The 21251-nt window shown below is 47.7% G+C and overlaps 1 pseudogene; it reads right to left on the minus strand.

Annotated features, from left to right (window-relative positions):
* LOC111964215 (spectrin beta chain, non-erythrocytic 1-like) overlaps window positions 1-21251 on the minus strand; it is an 82747-nt pseudogene that overhangs the window by 10897 nt on the left and 50599 nt on the right.

Here is a 21251-nt window from a genome sequence, read left to right on the forward strand (position 1 = left end):
GTGTCCCGCAGCATCTAAGGAGAGAGGGGATTACATATGGTTGAACATCATACTGACAAAGAACAAAGAGTTGTTGGTGAACAATCCAGTGCCTGTGTGTGTTGTGTTCCTAAGTGTGTGTTGTGTTCCTAAGTGTGTGTGGTGTTGTTCATGTTTTACTAAGTAATTGAAGGGTCAGTATTGATGCTCTACAGATGGTCATACTAACAAACTATCTGTTGATAAGCAACTGCTTGCTAAGGTACAGTTAGGTTTAGAATAAGGGTTAAGGTTAGTGCTGGGTTAGGATAAAGGTTAAGTTCAGGGTTAGGGCTAGTAGATAGTTGAAATGTTACTGATAGGTCTGTGAGAGCATCTAAGTAGAAAGCGTTACTCACTGTGACATGTTCGTAGTCCTGTCCCAGCTCATGGGATCCAGCCACCACCTCCCTCTCAGCGATCCACTGCTCCAGGTCGTCCACCTCTCTCTTTCAAGCGGGTCAGCCTCAGCCTCTCCTGGAGACGCGCCACGACGCTCCTCAGCCAGGTCCTTCAGCCCCTGCGTTACAGCTTGTCCACCTGGGCTTGCCGTAGGTTGATACGCTCACTAATAGTAGTGGCGAAAAGAGAGAGTCAGGCCAGTTGTAATGAGAGAGTTCAGGCCAGTTGTAAATGAGAGAGTCAGGGCCAGTTGGTAAAATGAGAGAGTCAGGCCAGTTGTAAATGAGAGAGTCAGCCAGTTTGTAAATTGAGAGAGAGTCAGGCCAGTTGTAAATGAGAGAGTCAGGCCAGTTGTGAAATGAGAGAGTCAGGCCAGTTGTAAATGAGAGAGTCAGGCCAGTTGTAAATGAGAGAGTCAGGCCAGTTGTAATGAGAGAGTCAGGCCAGTTTGTAATGAGGAGAGTCAGGCAGTTGTAATGAGAGAGGTCAGGCCAGGTGTAATGAGGAGAGTCAGGCCAGTTGTTAATGACCAGGAACATTGTGACTGTAGTTAAATCATATGGTAAAACTTTAGCGTTACGTATTGAGTTTTTTTATTTTTTATTGTCACATACACCGTATATGTGCAGTGAAATGCGTTGTTTTACAAGGTCAGCCATAGGAGCAAAATTAGGATTAAGTTGTTGCTCAAGGGCACAGACTGATTTTTCACCGTGTCGGCTCAGGTATTTGTACAGCAACCTTTCGGTTACTGCCCAAACGCTTACTTGGTTACTGGCGCCAACGCTTGCTTTGGTTACTGGCCCAACGCTTGCTTGGCTACTGGCCCAACCCCACATATTAACCTGTTTGTGTTCCTCACCTCTCTGGGTGTTCGCTGGTCATCATGGTGCGGCTGCTGTTTGGCCAGCTGGTGGATGGTCTGGGCGTAGTCCTCCAGGGCCTGTTCTAATGTCTGGTGCTTCTTCACCATCACCAGAGCACTCTGCTTCATCCTGGTCACACACATCACATACAGACACACACATCACAGGATATGGAGTCAGCATCATTAAGCAAAGGATAAACAAAGCAATCGAGTGTGCAGAATGGACATCATTAGCATCATGCATACACAGAAAGCTCTTTAACTACAGCCGTCTTTGCTACAGCCCGTCTCTCCACTCACCTTGGCCTTGTCCTCTGACATCATATGTTAGCTCCTGCTCTTCCATCCAGGCCTCGGCCTCGGCAGCTCGGTGTAGAACTGCTGGGCGCGGTAGCTTCCACTAGCCGGGCGTGGCGCTCATCTGCTCAGCGATGAGCTGGGCCCAGGGGTCCCGGAGCTCCACCAGACGTGGCTCCAGAGCAGACTGCCACTCCCCGTCCACCTCCTCCTTCCCTGGGGACATACCCCGGTGGGGGTCTGGATGGCATCAATACGGGGCTGGTGGCCCTGGATCTCCTTCTGCAAAGTCTGGGAGACAAACAAAGGTTTTAGCCAAATGCAACATCTTCCTCTCCAATGTGAATTATTTCACTTCCCACTCTGATAGAAGTCCAGACTTCCTCCCTCATCTGTGCACCTGGTTCTTCTTGATGAGCAGCTGTACACTGGGCAGGTCCTTGCCATGCGTCTGTGGAGGTGGCCAGGGCATCCTCTCCTTCACCCACAGCTAAGTGACGGAAGAAAGTAAACAAGAATTACAAACAGGAGAAAACTGTGTACACAACACACATGATGATTCAGTATTAAAATCTCTGAATTTAGAGTCAGGTTGTCCACTCACAATCTCATCCTCCAGGTCTCTGTTGAACTGGTGGGCCTCCTTGGATGCCAGCAGTTGCTGCCTCCTCTGGTTGAGGGGGCTGGGAGCTGAGAAGAAGCTGTCAGTGACTCTCCTCTGCTGGCCGTCCACCCCACCACCGCCGCACCCAGCATCGTCCTGGGACAGCGCCAGCGGCCTGGGACTGCAGCGACTGCACCTCCTTCTCACGCACCTCCATCTTGGTGCTCCAGCATCTACACAGAGACACGGGGAGAAGGAGAGCATGTTTGTTATACCTCTTTTATATTGAAGTGACACTTATCCATTCAAATGGTCACAAAGGAGTATGACAACCTGAGGACTTGAAGTGGTAAAAGATGATGCTTGGATTGGACAGTGTAATGTCACCCACCTGGTGCTTCTTGAGCAGGATGTTGACGGATGTCAGATCCTTTCCGAAGTCGTCACTCTGCAGCTGTCCTGACAGGTTCTTCAGCCAAATGTCCAGGCAGAGCAGCTCTGGGTGAAAAGCTCTGCCCTGTTGGCATCGAAGAGGCCACTGTGCCTTGGCGCGCGTAGTGCTCTCTAGCTCCTCCCACTGGCTCTGCAGGCCTTCAAGAGTCTGTTGGACAACAGGCTGCAGCTCCGGCTTCTCTGTCACCAGCACTTGCCCTCCTAACAGGGGGAGGGGAGAGAGAGCCAGACAGTAAAATACTGGCACACACACCTTTTCTGATTTATTGTAATATTTAATCCTTCATAGTCATTACTGTACCTTGTCGATCTTGTCCAGCCAGTCCTTGTTGGAGGCCAGCTCAGCCATGAAGGCCTGGTGTTTCTGCCACTTGCTGTGGAGGTTCCTGGCCTCGTCGTAACGACATGTCCTGAGCTGTCAGCATCTTCTCATTGATCCACAGAGTCAGCTGCAGAGAGAAAGGAGAAATGATATTACTCAATGACCTGTACCTCAGGTTAATTACTTTGACTACTGATTTGTCAGATTTCTGAATACAGGACAAACAGCATCTCAATAAAATGTATCACACCCACCATTATTATAGTAAGAGTTAGTTGATGGTTTGTACCTCCTGTCCGTCCTGCCAGGAAGTGCTGAAGTTCACGGTTGTCCTTCAGTTTAGAGAGGAGTTCATTTGCAGCTCCCTATTCTTCTGATGTTCTCCTGATGGAGTCGGCCTTTCTCCTGGATCTTGTCAGAGTTGGCGTTGAGGTCGTTGACCAGGCGGCGTCCAGCCTCCACCACACCGTGATCTTCTCCTCGCTGGCTCCACTGGTGGTCAGGAAGTCCTCGTGCTTCTTGATGGCCTCCTCTTGCTCCCTGCAGGCGGGAGGGCATCTCAGTGTGAGACAGCACATACTCCTACAGAGGAGAGAGAACTATTAGTAACTATATCAAGATAAATACAGTATATTTGTATGTTTTCTTCTCCTTCCCTGGTGCCCTGGTTCTCACCTGGCTGTTGAGGAAGCCCTCAGCCTGCTTGACGTCTCTCAGGAAGGTCTGGAAGTCGAAAGGCTTGGGCCAGCAGGCTGTGGCGGTTCTCCCACATGCGGCGCAGATCTTGCCAGCCGGTGTCCAGCGCCTGCAGCCTCTGGGCCCAGGAACAATGTACTGGGCGTCCGTCTGGCCCTGGGTCACCTCATCACCCACCGGCCCGCATCTTCTCATAGTCCTCCTTGTTAGTTGTCCCATTCGTTCTTGATGCTCTCGTGCTGGGAGAGCAGGCACTCAGCCTCTGGCAGCGAGGTGGGGATGTCCTCGGGACGCCACAGCGGTCTGCGTGCGGGGAGAGCCAGGACTGGAAGTCATCCAGGTCCCGGAGGAATCCCTGCAGCTTACTGGCTTCGCCCAGAGACTCCTCACGACGCTTCATGGGTGGCGTTGAGCTCCTCCCACACCTCCTGGATCCCCCCAGGTGGCATGGATCTCCTCGGGCCTGGTCCGGGTGCTCCTCAGCCAGCTTCTCTGCCTCATTTCTCAGGTCGTCCAACTTACACCTTGAAAAGATATGGAAAATATACCTGGTTGTCACCAACATCATCTGACATAAAATTATACAAGTATTGATGATGTCATATAACAGTTAATGACTCAACACATACTGATCATATCTTAAAAATTATCTGATGCTGTGGTTTCATTAGGTTTACCCTAAGTCTTTGTCCACCTCCATAAAACCGTGACTCCTGCCGTGACCTGAATGGCCTCCAGGTCTCTCTCCATGCCGGTGAGTTTGCGCTGCAGGCCATGACACCAGCCAGGTCGTTGCCCAGGCTCTCGGTGGGACTCGATCACCTTGGTCTTCTCTCTCATCCAGCTCTGGATCTCGTTACACTCCAGGTGGTAGTTCTGGATGTTGAGGCCGACTCCAGGGCATGTTTCCTCTGGTCCGCCAGACGCTGGAACTCCTTCCACCGGGGGACCAGAGCAAGGGGAAGTCTCAATACCTGTTCCCAGTGCTAACTGTATACAGAGTATTGGCTGTGTATCAGATGGTATGTGTGTTTTTCATGTCCGAGACATGTCGAGTACTACTAACCTGTTGTTAAGCTGGTCTTGTGTCTGGTGGATCTGCTCTTTGCTGTCGGTTGTCTTGATCCCAGGAGCTGCCAGGGCCACCTGGTTGACATCAGAGATACGAGTCCCCAGGTTGTTCATCTCAGGCTCCAGGGTCTCGGAACCTGCAGACACACAGAACATCAGACAGTCTCTATTTCACATCACTCATATTTCCATTGCTTTGTCTTACAATGGAGACTAAAGGTGAAATATTATCATACTTCAAACGTTGTTTTGATGTTAAAAAGAAGAGACAGATTCATTTGATATCCGCTTCATTTACCACAGTGAGTACGCAGATCGATTACGATCAAGGAAAGGCCATTTAAATCATTGCCTACAGATAATTTCTTTCTTCTTATAACATCATTCTAACACTCCTCCCTTATTCCTTCCCTTCCCCAGCTCACCTCTGCTGCACCACCTCCAGGTCTTCCAGTTTGGTGGGATCATTATGCCGTCCAAGCCACTGTTCCTTCTCCCCCACCCACAGCTGGCAGGCGCCCGCCTCGCTGTATATGCGGTAGAGGGCCAGGCCCCCCTCCAGGGCCTGACGCCGCGATGCAGACAGAGACTCCAGCTCCTCATAGCGCCTGCTCAATAGCAGGCAGACGCCCCTCCACCTACACAGACAGCAACAATCAGTCTGGTAAGAGAGCATCTTCTAGCTGTGTCAATAACAACCAGAAGACGCCCTTGACCAGAGTCATAACAACCAGAAGACACTCCTCTGACCAGAGGTCAATAACAAGTCAAGGAATACAGAAGGGAACGATAAATAAAATATGTCCACTTAAGCGGAGACATTGAGAGTCTGTATGTAATATGTAGGCAGTGGCCAGTGTCTGTTATATATCAGAGAGAGAGAGAAACGGGGAGAGTGTGCATTAGTGTAGAAAGTGTGAGTTGGTTGGTATACTGTTCCAGGGGTAACTGACCTGAGGAGGAGTTTGCATGGACCGGGGCAGGCCAAGAGGCCTGCTCATGCAGGGAGTCGATGAGGGTGCGGTGGCTCTGGATCTCTCCTCACCTCTCTCTGCTTGCGGGCTAGGGTTCTGGGTGGAGAACTCGTCGTGGCCCACCTCCTGGCTGGACACCTGGCGCAGCGTCTCCAAGATCCAGGGCCTCCATGTCATTGGCTCAGTCTGGAATGGTGCAGGGCCACCGCCTCCCTTCAGCTTGCACTTCCCTCAGCTGGGATGTCTGGGGAGCAGGGAGAGGAAAGGAATCAGAATACAAACAGAGGAAATACATCAACTTCTGAAATACTATATAGTCTATATATCTGCTATTTTGCTAATGGACAGGACTACTCTCTAGACTTGTCCATCTCCTTTTTTCCTTCCCCTGGCCCACTGACCTCCTCCAGGTGTGCCCACTGAGCACGTACGTCCTGATCCTTCAGTGCACTCTGGGGCTCCAAAAGTGTCCCTCATCCACCAGGGTCTGTCCCTGGCGGCGATGCTTGGCCGAGAGGCCGTAGCGGGGCTGCCATCTCGTCCCTGAAGCCTTCATGCTTACTCGAGGGAGGCTGCAGAGCGGAGCTCGGAGGTCGCGGCCACAGTCTCCTCCTGACAGGATCTGCTCCTGCTCTCTGATCCAGGCCGCCTCTTTCTCCCATCTCCCACAGGAACTGCCAGAGGCGCTCGTGAGGCCTCCAGGGCGCTCCCTCCCTCACCAGCCCAGCTGGCCCAGGCTCTCATAGGCCCGGCCCAGCAGAGACACCTTCTCTCCCACCAGCGCCGCGCTCACACGGCTTGTAGACTGAGAGAGAAAGATGGAGAAAATAGGCTAGTTATTTAGTTAGCATGGAGGGGCATCCAAAACAAATGTGGCATAGTAGTCAAATGTTATCTTGTGCATAATTCTCAAAAGTAAACAATGGTGGTTATTAAAAACTTGTGTGCATGTCTGTTACGTTCTCACCCTGTTGGTCGGAGGTGAAGCGCTGAAGCAGCTCTCTGGACCCCGCGGACCCTCTTCTGCCTGGGCTGAGATGTCTGCCTCCACCAGGTTGTGAGTCTGCAGCAGGTTCCTCCACATTCATGCAGATGCTTCCCACTGGCCTGGGACTTGCAGACCGACCCTGGGAGAGCACATGGCAGGGAGACATGTTAGAAACACCAGTCAATTCACCATGTCTGGGAACTATTGGTAGGCCTATAGTATAGTTCTCTCTGTTATCTCAGTACAGAACCTTAATTTATCATATATATTTAGCTCTGTTCCTTGAAGCTGTTCTTGTCTATCAAGGTTCTGTGTGGGACCCCCAGAAGAGTACTACTGCATTAGAAGCAGCTAATGGGATCCTAATAAAATTACTAAAATTCTCTACATAGTGAAGACATGCTCCTAAATGAAATGGTAATGGGGAGGAGAGAATCGGTAAGACCATTATGGTTCAGCAGTCACTGAGAGTTATTAGATTAAGCAAAGCTGTCAATTCGTAATGAAGGGGGCCAGCTTTTTGGTGACTGATTAGCGAGACTTTAATTTGGAAAACAGGAGTGCTCATTAGGTATTGATGAGGCAAGGCTCCCTAAATCACACATAACATTCAATCTGTTAAAGGGCAACTTCTACCACTTTTCAACTTCATTTTTCATTATCTCTAGCACAATTACCAGTGTCTACATATGTGCAAAACGGCACAATGTTCTACCTGACGACGTATCAAAAAATGAAACCCATTTCCACTCCCAGTTCCCTGTAATCCCGTATAAGGTTGAAAATGGCACATTTTGTCATTGAACAGTAAGTGCCTAAATTGGATTCAGGGTGACTGTAAGTCACATGCTATAAAGGATGTCAGAGCTCAGGTTCTCTTGCTTCACAACGCTGTTTATGGCTTTTGAATGACAGTCCCATGCGTAGCGACAGGAGATGTTCCCCATTCCCTCCGCTACTTTTTGCACATTTGTTGTTCTGAGTGAGGGAAATGCTGTTGAATTGAAAGGACTTGATGTGTTCTGAGAAAGACAAGACATTGAGGATTATAAATGAATACCGCTTTGACTTCGTACAAGCAAACACACAGCATGAGTCCAAATGTGCACTTCACCATTTTCCATATAGAAAACGTACATTTAAAAAAATGTACAGTATCAACGTTTATGATCGCTATGTTTCAGATCCACAGTTAGAAGGCTGACATGAGTTTATACCCTGGTTGGCCTGAGAAGACTGAGCCTGTTTGTCGAATTTGTGAAAGAAATGATTAGCAACAGGAACACTCACTTGGATAATCTGATTTGTCTGAAGTGCCTTTTGAAGCCTAACACTAAGATTTGTTAAAATTAGCTAGCCACGTTGACTAGAATAATTTCCAAAATGATGCACACCTAACCCAGATTGCAATGTTATAATGGAACGTTTTTAGGATTGCGTGTGAGGGCTGTGTTGCAAACAAAAAACTACAGTTGGCTTGCTTCCAGTCCTCAATTGGCAAATCTCAGGGAGAGCTCAAATAGCACTTTATAGTTTGTCCTTGAGTCATTAAAAGTGCATTAAATTACGTAGGAACTGGAGAAGTGTGTGGCCACTGGAGGACACCAGTTAGTTCCTCTCACTCAATTTTAAAACATTTAAAATGATCTTGCGCCCACTCAAATTTCAATTGAATATTATTTGTATGTTTACTGAATGTATCCAGAGTATTTTTCAGAAATTTCCCGGTATTTGAAATGAAAAGTACAGTAAATTAAATGCACATAAAACTCAAGAGTAGTAAGGTTTGGATTGCAAGTCTTGGTGTCAGGTGAACTGTTGTTCCGTCCCCTTTGTTCTGATAAGTGCCCCATAAATCTCAAAGTGTTCTTTCAATTTTGCTACCATTGCGTCATGCATAGTTTTTGTAGTTCTGTTAGGAAGCTATCCTTTTGGCCCTATCCCATATAGGCCAATTTCCACAAAGTGTAAGGATTTAAAACATTTTAAAAACAGTTATTTTTCAAACACTGAGATTCAGGTGACGATGAGGGAGAAAATACCCTGCACCCTGTGCTAGAAAAATCAGTTACAGGTTTGAAAAATCACTGGTTTTTCTTATTTTTATCCTGCCCATGTGATGTCACAGAGAAACCTTTTTTTGAGGACCTTTTCTTCTTCTCTTTTTAACCACAGGTTCATACAAATTACGCCATGTCTTCATAGGGATGCGGCACTTTCCCTTTCAAAATGATTCGATACCATCTAGAACATGGGCTCCGATTACAATACAGGAACAATACGTTTTAGTTTGAAATGATGCGGTGTGATTTGGTTTTGATATCAGAATGAATCATACGTTTTGATGCACTAACATTTGTTGCATAAACACATTTTCTATTTCTAAATTAAAAATCGGCCTGTTGATGGAACTCATGAGGCTGGGCCTCTCGGAGCTGGATCTTGTCTGACCGACTTCTGTGTTGTGTTGTTGTGTGTGTAAATGCATGCATGGCTATGGTGTATTGTACTATGTTAGGACCTGATCCTCTCGGCAGCATCTAAGGAGAGAGGGGGATTACATATGGTTGAACATCATACTGACAAAGAACAAAGAGTTGTTGGTGAACAATCAGTGCCTGTGTGTGTTGTGTTCCTAAGTGTGTGTTGTGTTCCTAAGTGTGTGTTGTGTTCCTAAGTGTGTGTTTGTTCATGTTTTACTAAGTAATTGAAGGTCAGTAATTGATGCTCTACAGATGGTCATACTAACAAACTATCTGTTGATAAGCAACTGCTTGCTAAGGTTACAGTTAGGTTTAGAATAAGGGTTAAGGTTAGTGCTGGGGTTAGGATAAAGGTTAAGTTCAGGGTTAGGGCTAGTAGATAGTTGAAATGTTACTGATAGTCTGTAGAGCATCTATAGTAGAAAAGCGTTACTCACTGTGACATGTTCGTAGTCCTGTCCCAGCTCATGGGATCCAGCCACCACCTCCCTCTCAGCGATCCACTGCTCCAGGTCGTCCAACCTGTCTCTCTTCAGCTGGGTCAGCCTCAGCCTCTCCTGGAGACGCCCACGACGCTCCTCAGCCAGGTCCTTCAGCCCTGCGTACAGCTTGTCCACCTGGGCTTGCCGTAGGTTGATACGCTCACTAATAGTAGTGGCGAATAAGAGAGAGTCAGGCCAGTTGTAATGAAAGCAGAGTCAGGCCAGTTGTAAATGAGAGTCAGGCCAGTTGTAAAATGAGAGAGTCAGGCCAGTTGTAAAATGAGAGAGTCAGCCAGTTGTAATGAGAGAGTCAGGCCAGTTGTAAATGAGAGAGTCAGGCCAGTTGTAATGAGAGAGTCAGGCCCAGTTGTAAATTGAGAAGAGTCAGGCCAGTGTTGTAATGAGAGAGTCAGGGCCAGTTGTAATGAGAGAGTCAGGCCAGTTGTAAATGAGAGAGTCAGGCCAGTTGTAATGAGAGAGAGTCAGGCCAGTTGTAATGAGAGAGTCAGGCCAGTTGTAATGACAGGAACATTGTGACTGTAGTTAAATCATATGGTAAACTTTTAGCGTTACGTATTGAGCTATTAAAGCATTTTATTTTATTTTAAATTGTCACATACACCGTATATGTGCAGTGAAATGCGTTGTTTTACAAGGTCAGCCATAGGAGCAAATTAGGATTAAGTGTCTCAAGGGCACAGACTGATTTTTCACCGTGTCGGCTCAGGTATTTGTACTAGCAACCTTTCGGTTACTGGCCCAACGCTTACTTGGTTACTGGCCCAACGCTTYCTTGGTTACTGGCCCAACGCTTGCTTGGCTACTGGCCCAACCCCACATTATTAACCTGTTGTGTTCTCTCACCTCTCTGGGTGTTCGCTGGTCATCATGGTGCGGCTGCTGTTGGCCAGCTGGTGGATGGTCTGGGCGTAGTCCTCCAGGGCCTGTTCTAATGTCTGGTGCTTCTTCACCATCACCAGAGCACTCTGCTCATCCTYGGTCACACACATCACATACAGACACACACATCACAGATATGGAGTCAGCATCATTAAGCAAAGGATAAACAAAGCAATCAAGTGTGCAGAATGGACATCATTAGCATCATCATTAACACAGAAAGCTCTTTAACTACAGCCCGTCTTTGCTACAGCCCGTCTCTCCACTCACCTTGGCCTTGTCCTCTGACATCATYTGTAGCTCCTGCTCTCCCATCCAGGCCTCGGCCTCGGCAGCYTCGGTGTAGAACTGCTGGGCGCGGTTAGCTTCCACTAGCCGGGCGTGGCGCTCATCTGTCTCAGCGATGAGCTGGGCCCAGGAGTCCCGGAGCTCCACCAGACGTTGCTCCAGAGCAGACTGCCACTCCCCGTCCACCTCCTCCTTCCCTGGGGACATACCCCGGTGGTGGGTCTGGATGTCATCAATACGGGGCTGGTGGCCCTGGATCTCCTTCTGCAAAGTCTGGGAGACAAAACAAAGGTTTAGCCAAATGCAACATCTCCTCTCCAATGTGAATTATTTCCTCCCACTGTCCTTTCACTCTGATAGAAGTCCAGACTTCCTCCCTCATCTGTGCACCTGGTTCTTCTTGATGAGCAGCTGTACACTGGGCAGGTCCTTGCCATGGTCTGTGGAGGTGGCCAGGGGCATCCTCTCCTTCACCCACAGCTAAGTGACGGAAGAAAGTAAACAAGAATTACAAACAGGAGAAAACTGTGTARACAACACACATGATGATTCAGTATTAAAATCTCTGAATTTAGAGTCAGGTTGTCCCACTCACAATCTCATCCTCCAGGTCTCTGTTGAACTGGTGGGCCTCCTTGGATGCCAGCAGTTGCTGCCTCCTCTGGTTGAGGGGGTCCTGGAGCTGAGAGAAGCTGTCAGTGACTCTCCTCTGCTGGCCGTCCACCTCCACCACCGCCGCACCAGCATCGTCCTGGGACAGCGCCAGCGCCTGGGACTGCAGCGACTGCACCTCCTTCTCACGCACCTCCATCTGGTGCTCCAGCATCTACACAGAGACACGGGGAGAAGGAGAGCATGTTTGTTATACCTCTTTTATATTGAAGTGACACTTATCCATTCAAATGGTCACAAAGGAGTATGACAACTGAGGACTTGAAGTGGTAAAGATGATGCTTGGATTGGACAGTGTAATGTCACCCACCTGGTGCTTCTTGAGCAGGATGTTGACGGATGTCAGATCCTTTCCGAAGTCGTCACTCTGCAGCTGTCCTGACAGGTTCTTCAGCCAAATGTCCAGGGCAGAGCAGCTCTGGGTGAAAAGCTCTGCCCTGTTGGCATCGAAGAGGCACTGTGCCTTGGCGCGCGTAGTGCTCTCTAGCTCCTCCCACTGGCTCTGCAGGCCTTCAAGAGTCTGTTGGACAACAGGCTGCAYCTCCGGCTTCTCTGTCACCAGCACTTGGCCCTCCTAACAGGGGAGAGGGGAGAGAGAGCCAGACAGTAAAATACTGGCACACACACCTTTTCTGATTTATTMAATATTTAATCCTTCATAGTCATACTGTACCTTGTCGATCTTGTCCAGCCAGTCCTTGTTGGAGGCCAGCTCAGCCATGAAGGCCTGGTGTTTCTGCCACTTGCTGTGGAGGTTCCTGGCCTCGTCGTACGACATGTCCTGAGCTGTCAGCATCTTCTCATTGATCCACAGAGTCAGCTGCAGAGAGAAAGGAGAATGATATTACTCAATGACCTGTACCTCAGGTTAATTACTTTGACTACTGATTTGTCAGATTTCTGAATACAGGACAAACAGCATCTCAATAAAATGTATCACACCACCATTATTATAGTAAGAGTTAGTTGATGGTTTGTACCTCCTGTCCGTCCTGCAGGAAGTGCTGAAGTTCACYGTTGTCCTTCAGTTTAGAGAGGAGTTCATTTGCAGCTMCCCTATTCTTCTGATGTCTCTCCTGGATGGAGTCGGCCTTCTCCTGGATCTTGTCAGAGTTGGCGTTGAGGTCGTTGACCAGGCGGCGTCCAGCCTCCACCACACCKGTGATCTTCTCCTCGCTGGCCTCCATGGTGGTCAGGAAGTCCTCGTGCTTCTTGATGGCCTCCTCTGCTCCCTGCAGGCTGGAGGGCATCTCAGTGTGAGACAGCACATACTCCTACAGAGGGAGAGAGAACTATTAGTAACTATATCAAGATAAACAGTATATTTGTATGTTTCTTCTCCTTCCCTGGTGCCCTGGTRCTCACCTGGCTGTTGAGGAAGCCCTCAGCCTGCTTGACGTCTCTCAGGAAGGTCTGGAAGTCGAAAGCTTGGGCCAGCAGGCTGTGGCGGTTCTCCCACATGCGGCGCAGATCTTGCCAGCCGGTGTCCAGCGCCTGCAGCCTCTGGGCCAGGAACATGTACTGGGCGTCCGTCTGGCCCTGGGTCACCTCATCACCCACCGCCCGCATCTTCTCATAGTCCTCCTTGTAGTTGTCCCATTCGTTCTTGATGCTCTCGTGCTGGGAGAGCAGGCACTCAGCCTCTGGCAGCGAGGTGGGGATGTCCTCGGACGCCACAGCYGTCTGCGTGCGGGAGAGCCAGGACTGGAAGTCATCCAGGTCCCGGAGGAATCCCTGCAGCTTACTGGCTTCGCCCAGAGACTCCTCACGACGCTTCATGGTGGCGTTGAGCTCCTCCCACACCTCCTGGATCCCCCCCAGGTGGGCATGGATCTCCTCGGCCTGGTCCGGGTGCTCCTCAGCCAGCTTCTCTGCCTCATTTCTCAGGTCGTCCAACTTACCCTGAAAAGATATGGAAAATATACCTGGTTGTCACCAACATCATCTGACATAAAATTATACAAAGTATTGATGATGTCATTAACAGTTAATGACTCAACAATACTGATCATATCTTCAAAATTATCTGATGCTGTGGTTTCATTAGGTTTACCCTAAGTCTTTGTCCACCTCCATAACCGTTGACCCTGCCGTACCTGAATGGCCTCCAGGTCTCTCTCCATGCCGGTGAGTTTGCGCTGCAGGGCCATGACACCAGCCAGGTCGTTGCCCAGGCTCTCGGTGGACTCGATCACCTTGGTCTTCTCTCTCATCCAGCTCTGGATCTCGTTACACTCCAGGTGGTAGTTCTGGATGTTGAGGGCCGACTCCAGGGCATGTTTCCTCTGGTCCGCCAGACGCTGGAACTCCTTCCACCTGGGGACCAGAGCAAGGGGAAGTCTCAATARCTGTTCCCAGTGCTAACTGTATACAGAGTATTGGCTGTGTATCAGATGGTATGTGTGTTTTTCATGTCCGAGACATGTCGAGTACTACTAACCTGTTGTTAAGCTGGTCTTGTGTCTGGTGGATCTGCTCTTTGCTGCGGTTGTCTGATCCCAGGAGCTGCAGGGCCACCTGGTTGACATCAGAGATACGAGTCCCCAGGTTGTTCATCTCAGGCTCCAGGGTCTCGAACCTGCAGACACACAGARACATCAGACAGTCTCATTTCACATCACTCATATTTCCATTGCTTTGTCTRTACAATGGAGACTAAAGGTGAAATATTATCATACTCAAACGTTGTTTTGATGTTAAAAAGAAGAGACAGATTCAGTTTGATATCCGCTTCATTTACCACAGTGAGTACGCAGATCGATATCGATCAAGGAAAGGCCATTTAAATCATTGCCTACAGATAATTTCTTTCTTCTTATAACATCATTCTAACACTCCTCCCTTATTCCTCCCTTCCCCAGCTCACCTCTGCTGCACCACCTCCAGGTCTTCCAGTTTGGTGGGGATCATTATGCCGTCCAGCCACTGTTCCTTCTCCCCCACCCACAGCTGGCAGGCGCCCGCCTCGCTGTACATGCGGTAGAGGGCCAGGGCCCCCTCCAGGGCCTGACGCCGCGATGCAGACAGAGACTCCAGCTCCTCATAGCGCTGCTCAATAGCAGGCAGACGCCCCTCCACCTACACAGACAGCAACAATCAGTCTGGTAAGAGGAGCATCTTCTAGCTGTGTCAATAACAACCAGAAGACGCTCCTTTGACCAGAGTCAATAACAACCAGAAGACACTCCTCTGACCAGAGTCAATAACAAGTCAAGGAATACAGAATGGGAACGATAAATAAAATATGTCTCACTTAAGCGGAGACATTGAGAGTCTGTATGTAATATGTAGGCCAGTAGGCCAGTGTCTGTATATATCAGAGAGAGAGAGAAACWGRGGGAGAGTGTGCATTAGTGTAGAAAGTGTGAGTTGGTTTGGTATACTGTTCCAGGGGTAACTGACCTGAGGGGAGTTTGCATGGACCGGGGGCAGGCCAAGGGCCTGCTCATGCAGGGAGTCGATGAGGGTGCGGTGGCTCTGGATCTCCTCCTCCACCTCTCTCTGCTTGCGGGCTAGGGTCTGGGTGGAGAACTCGTCGTGGCCCACCTCCTGGCTGGACACCTGGCGCAGCGTCTCCAAGATCCAGGCCTCCATGTCATTGGCGTCAGTCTGGAACTGGTGCAGGGCCACCGCCTCCTTCAGCTGCACTTCCCTCAGCTGGGATGTCTGGGGATGCAGGGAGAGAGAAGGAATCAGAATACAAACAGAGGAAATACATCAACTTCTGAAATACTATATAGTCTATATATTCATTTTGCTAATGGACAGACTACTCTCTAGACTTGTCCATCTCCTTTTCCTTTCCCCTGCCCACTGACCTCCTCCAGGTGTGCCCACTGAGCACGTACGTCCCTGATCCTCTCAGTGCACTCTGGGGCTCCAAAGTGTCCCTCCTCCACCAGGGTCTGTCCGGCGGCGATGCTGTGGCCGAGAGGACCGTAGCGGGCTGCCATCTCGTCCCTGAAGGCCTCATGCTTACTGAGGAGGTGCAGAGCGGAGGTGAGGTCGCGGCCACAGTCTCCTCCTGACAGGATCTGCTCCTGCTCTCTGATCCAGGCCGCCTCTTCTCCCATCTCCCACAGGAACTGCCAGAGGCGCCGTGAGGCCTCCAGGCGCTCCCTCCGCTCKCCAGCCAGCTGGCCCAGCTCCTCATAGGCCCGGCCCAGCAGAGACACCTTCTCTCCCACCAGCGCCGGCTCACACGGCTTGTAGACTGAGAGAGAAAGATGGAGAAAAATAGCTAGTTATTTAGTTAGCAGTGGAGGGGCATCCAAACAAATGTTGCATAGTAGTCAAATGTTATCTTTTTCATAATTACTCAAACAGTAACAATGTGTGTATAAAACTTGTGTGCATGTCTGTAGTCTCACCCTGTTGGTCGGAGGTGAAGCGCTGAGCAGCTCTCTGGACCCCGCGGACCCTCTCTGCCTGGGCTGAGATGTCTGCCTCCACCAGGTTGTGAGTCTGCAGCAGYTCCTCCACATCATGCAGATGCTTCCCACTGTCCTGGGACTGCAGACGACCCTGGGAGAGCACATGGCAGGGAGACATGTTAGAAACACAGTCATTCACCATGTCTGGACTATGTAGGCCTATAGTATAGTTCTCTCTGTTATCTCAGTACAGAACCTTTATATTATCATATACATGTATGTAGCTCTGTCCTTGAGCTGTTCTTGTCTATCAATGTTCTGTGTGGACCCCAGGAAGAGTAGCTACTGCATTAGAAGCAGCTAATGGGGATCCTAATAAAATACTAAATTCTCTACATAGTGAAGACATGCTCCTAATGAAATGGTAATGGGAGAGAGAATTGGTAAGACATTATGGTTCCAGCAGTCACTGAGAGTTATAGATTAAGCAAAGCTGTCAATATCGTAAATGAGGGGCCAGCTTTTTTGGTGACTGATAAGCGAGACTTTAATTTGAGAAAACAGAGTGCTCATTAGGTATTGATGAGGCAAGGCTCCCTAAATCACAATAACATCAATCTGTTAAAGGGCAATTCTACCACTTTTCAACTTCATTTTCATTATCTCTAGCACAATACCAGTGTCTACATATGTGAAAACGGCACAAGTTCTACCTGACGACGTCATCAAAAATGAACCCTTTCCACTCCCAGTCCCTGTAATCCCGTATAAGGGTTGAAAATGGCACATTTTGTCATTGATACAGTAAGTGCCTAAATTGGATCAGGGTGYCTYTACAGTAACATGCTATAAAGGATGTCAGAGCTCAGGTTCTCTGCTTCACAACGCTGTATGGCTTTTGAATGACAGTCAATGCGTGCGACAGGAAGATGTCCCCATCCCTTCCGCTACTTTTGCACATTTGTTGTCTGAGTGAGGGAAATGCTGTGAATTGAAAGGACTTGATGTGTTCTGAAAGACAAGACATTGAGGATTATAATGAATACCGCTTTGACTTCGTACAAGCAAACCACACAGCCATGAGTCCAAATGTGCACTTCACATTTCCATATTAGAAAATGTACATTTAAAAAATGTACAGTATCAACGTTTATGATCGCTATGTTAGATCCACAGTTAGAAGGCTGACATGKGTTATACCCTGGGTTGTCCTGAGAAGAATGAGCCTGTTTGTCGAATTGTGAAGAAAATGATTAGCAACAGAACACTCACTTGGATACATCTGATTGTCTGAAGTGCCTTTTGAAAGCCTAACACTAAGATTTGTAAAACTTAGCTAGCCACGTTGGTACTAGAATAATCTTCCAAAATGATGCACACCTAACCCAGATTGCAATTTATAATGGAACGTTTTTAGATTGCGTGTGAGGGCTGTGTTGCAAACAAAAAACTACAAGTGTGCTTGCTTCAGTTCACCTCCACTGCTCAATGGCAAATCTAGGAGAGCTCAAATAGCACTTTATAGTTCTTTCCTTGAGTCATAAAAGTGCATTGAAATTACTTAGGAACTGGAGAAGTGTGTGGCCACTTGGAGACACCAGTTAGTCCTCTCACTCAATTTTAAAACATTTWAAAATGATCTTGCGCCCACTCCAAATTTCAATGAATATTATTTTTATGTTACTGAATGTATCCAGAGTATTTTCAGATTTCGGTATTGACAAATGAAAAGTACAGTAAATTAAATGCACATAAAATCAAGAGTGTAATGTTTGGATTCAGTCTTGTGTCAGGTGAACTGTTGTCCTCCCCTTTGTTCTGATAATTTCCCCATAAATCTCCAAAGTGTTCTTTCAATTGCTACCATGGTCATGCATATGCTTTTTGTAGTTCTGTTAGAAGCATATCCATTTGGCCCTATCCATATAGGCCAATTTCCACAAGTGTAAGGGATTAAAACATTTTAAAAACAGTTATTTTCAAACACTGAGATTCACGGTGACGTGAGGAGCAAGAAAATACCCTCACCCTGGCTAGAAACTCGTTACAGGTTTTGAAAATCACTGGTTTTCTTATTTTTAATCCTGCCCTGTGATGTCACAGAGAAACATTTTTTTTAGGACCTTTCTTCTTCTCTTTTTAACCACAGGTCATACAAATACGCCATGTTCTTCTAGGGATGCGCATCTTTCCCTTTCAAAATGATTCGATACGCATCTAGACACATGGGCTCCGATACAATACAGGAACAAWACGTTTTAGTTTGAAATGATTCGGTGTGATTTGGTTTGATATCAGAATGAATCAATACGTTTTGACGCACTAACATTTGTTGCATAAACACATTTTCTATTCTAAATTAAAATCTGCTGTTGATGGAACTCATGAGCTGGGCCTCTCGGAGCTGGATCTGTCTGAGCCGACTTCTGTGTTTGTGTGTGTAAATGATGCATGGCTATGGTGTATGTACTATGTAGGCACCTGAGCTGAACCATAAGGGAGACTAGGCATCTAGGCATCTACCAATATCAGATAAAGGAGGGGCGATGTAGCGTATGTTTTTTTGTCCCAGACTTTGGTTCTGAAATCACCATCACCCACAAATTAACTTGATATTTTTGCAGATMAAGTGTTTGTGCTAGTAATGTATCAATATTTGTGGTTTACAAATTAGCTATAACATAGCTCAGCGGACAGTTTATTAGGTACACCATCCCATTCACACAAATGGTTGCTCCTACAGACAGTGGGTCAAGTGACCGTGGCTTGCTATATAAAACAGTCAGACAGGCATTGAGTTACTGTTCGATTGAATGTTAGAATGGGCAAAACAATGGCCCAAGTGACTTTGAGCGTGGTATGATCGTCGGTGCCAGGTGCGCCAGTTCCAGTATCTCAGAAACGTCTGGCTTCCTGGGCTTTTCATGCAAGACAGTYTCTGGGGTTTACAGAGAATGGTGTGACAAACAAAACAAAAAARATCCAGTCAGCAGCAGTCCTGTGGGTGAAAACAACTCGTTGATGAGAGGTCAAAGGAGAWTGGKCAAAATCGTGCAAACTAACAGGCGGCCACAAACAGGCACATAACACCACAGTACAACATTGGTGTGCAGAACGCCATCTCYGAACGCACAATTCGTCGGTCCTTGTCACAGAAGGGCTATTGCAGCAGARGACCACACCGGGTTCSACTCCTATCAGCTAAAAACAAGAAGAAGCGGCTCCAGTGGGCASYKGATCACCAACACTGGACAATTMAGGAGTGGAAAAACATTGRCTGATCCGACGAATCCGGTTCCTGTTTCATCATCCTAATGGCAGAGTCAGGATTTGGAGTAAGCAGCAGGAGTCCATGGCCCCATCCTGCCTGGTGTCAACAGTACAGGCTGGTGGCAATGGTGTAATGGTGTGGGGAAAGTTTTCCTCGAACACGTTAGGTCCCTTGATACCAATTGCGCAATGTTTCCATGCCACAAATAATTCAGTCTGTTCTGGAGGCAAAGGGGGTTCTGACCTGGTACTAGATGAGTGTACCTAATAAACTGGTCACTGKGTATATAGCACAACTTTGGATTTCACCCTCATCTCTAAATCAAATGGTTTTGACCGGTTGGAAGTTTTTAATGGAGTGATCATCTCTTCTCTCGATTCGGCCATACCGTGGTGCGCCTCGCAAAAGTGATTGCTGTCCTTGTTATGAAATMATCAACTTTACCCWGTATATCAAAAAATTACTATATACACATTGATTACCTAAAGAAAAACTACCAAAACTACTGCTGATGGTGATCCTGAACAATCTAAATAAAATCTATTGTAAGCAGGTATAGCCAGATGAGTGTTGTCTCCAATAGCTTACTTTTATTCCGGTAAAACACCATCTTCAACAGCGCAGAGATAACAATAACCTAGCAAATTACATAGGTTGTCACTCAACTAATAAAGCCTACTATCACACAAGACATTTCTGAAGGTGCTGCGCAGATGTGCAAGGTCAGGAACAGGCCGTATACCTCACATTGGTCAACGCACTAAGCTGGGCATAGTGTGCAGTTTGACAAGGCCTGGTGTTATTCGGCATGCAAAATGACTTGCAGATCAATGACTGTCAACACAGTTACATGCAGTTGGACACTGAAAGAGAGGACACATCAGCTGTCACAAAAGATGAGGTCTTTTCGGAAGGTAGAAAGAATGTACTAGGAGCCAGACATTTTTGGGAACCGGCGATTCGTAACATTTTAATTGATTTTCTGACCTACATTTGGATCGGTTTGGGGTCCGCAGACCGATGCACTTGTATCTTAAACATTTGAATCAGCGACAGATGTGTATCGGTGAATTGTTACATCCCTAATTTTCACCTAAATTTCTATAGACACTGGTATGGTGCTGGAGATAATGAATACAGGATTGGAAAGTGGCYGATTTGCCCTTTAAGGTKGTCAGGGGAAAAGGAATCAGCTGAGGCCAAGAGCTAAGAATACACTCAGACAGACTTAATTCCCCCAGTCAACCTCTGTAAACCCATTACACCCAGGAGTAGTAACCATTTTGAAAGGAGTACTAGCATGCAGGGTTGATAGTGTGAAATGTACAGGATTACAGAAGGTTGTTAATGACCAAGAGTACATATTCTACACTGGGAGAATATATAGTGTGTGCAGAGTTGACATGTTGATATGTTCCAGTACCTTCATCTCTCCCATCCAGTCCATGATGTATCTCATCTCCTCCAGCAGTCTCTGCAGGTCTCGGTGTGCGTGGAGTCTCTCCCTGCGAGCGGCTAACAGGTCCTTCAGATACTCCCACAGCCGCAGCACGTTGTCCCTCCTCGCCAGCACGCGACGCACGTCATGGTAGTTCTCTGCCTCCAGCTCCCTGGCCACCGCCTCCACGGCCGCCACACGCTCCCCGTACGCCCCGATGTCCGTCTCGATYGCCTCGTGTTTACGGGTGGCGGCCTCCACCGCTCCCAGGTCCACGCCAAAGTTGTCCTGAGGGACAAGAGGACAGATTGAGGTTAGAAGTGGGAGAGGTCAGTGTGTACATTGGTCATAAACGTATATGTGATAGAAAGAGTCAATGTGTTCAAATGCATACAAGGGTATWAAATTGTCTATTAAATTGCTAAATCCACTCTCACTTCTAGAAATGACAGTGATAGCAAATTATAGTTGTAAATGCCATTAAAATGGAGATCAGCTAGCTACAGTGTGTCTGTAGTCATTTATCACTCCCCTCCACATTACTAGATAATTAGACTGGCTGGTCTGCAGTAAACATGTCTCGTCAAAATAATGTAATCACAACCATCACTTATGATTACTGTTATCTCTGGTCTGTGGACACCTGGGAGA

Source organism: Salvelinus sp. IW2-2015, linkage group LG5, assembly GCF_002910315.2.
Source record: "Salvelinus sp. IW2-2015 linkage group LG5, ASM291031v2, whole genome shotgun sequence".
Classification (NCBI taxonomy): domain Eukaryota; kingdom Metazoa; phylum Chordata; class Actinopteri; order Salmoniformes; family Salmonidae; genus Salvelinus; species Salvelinus sp. IW2-2015.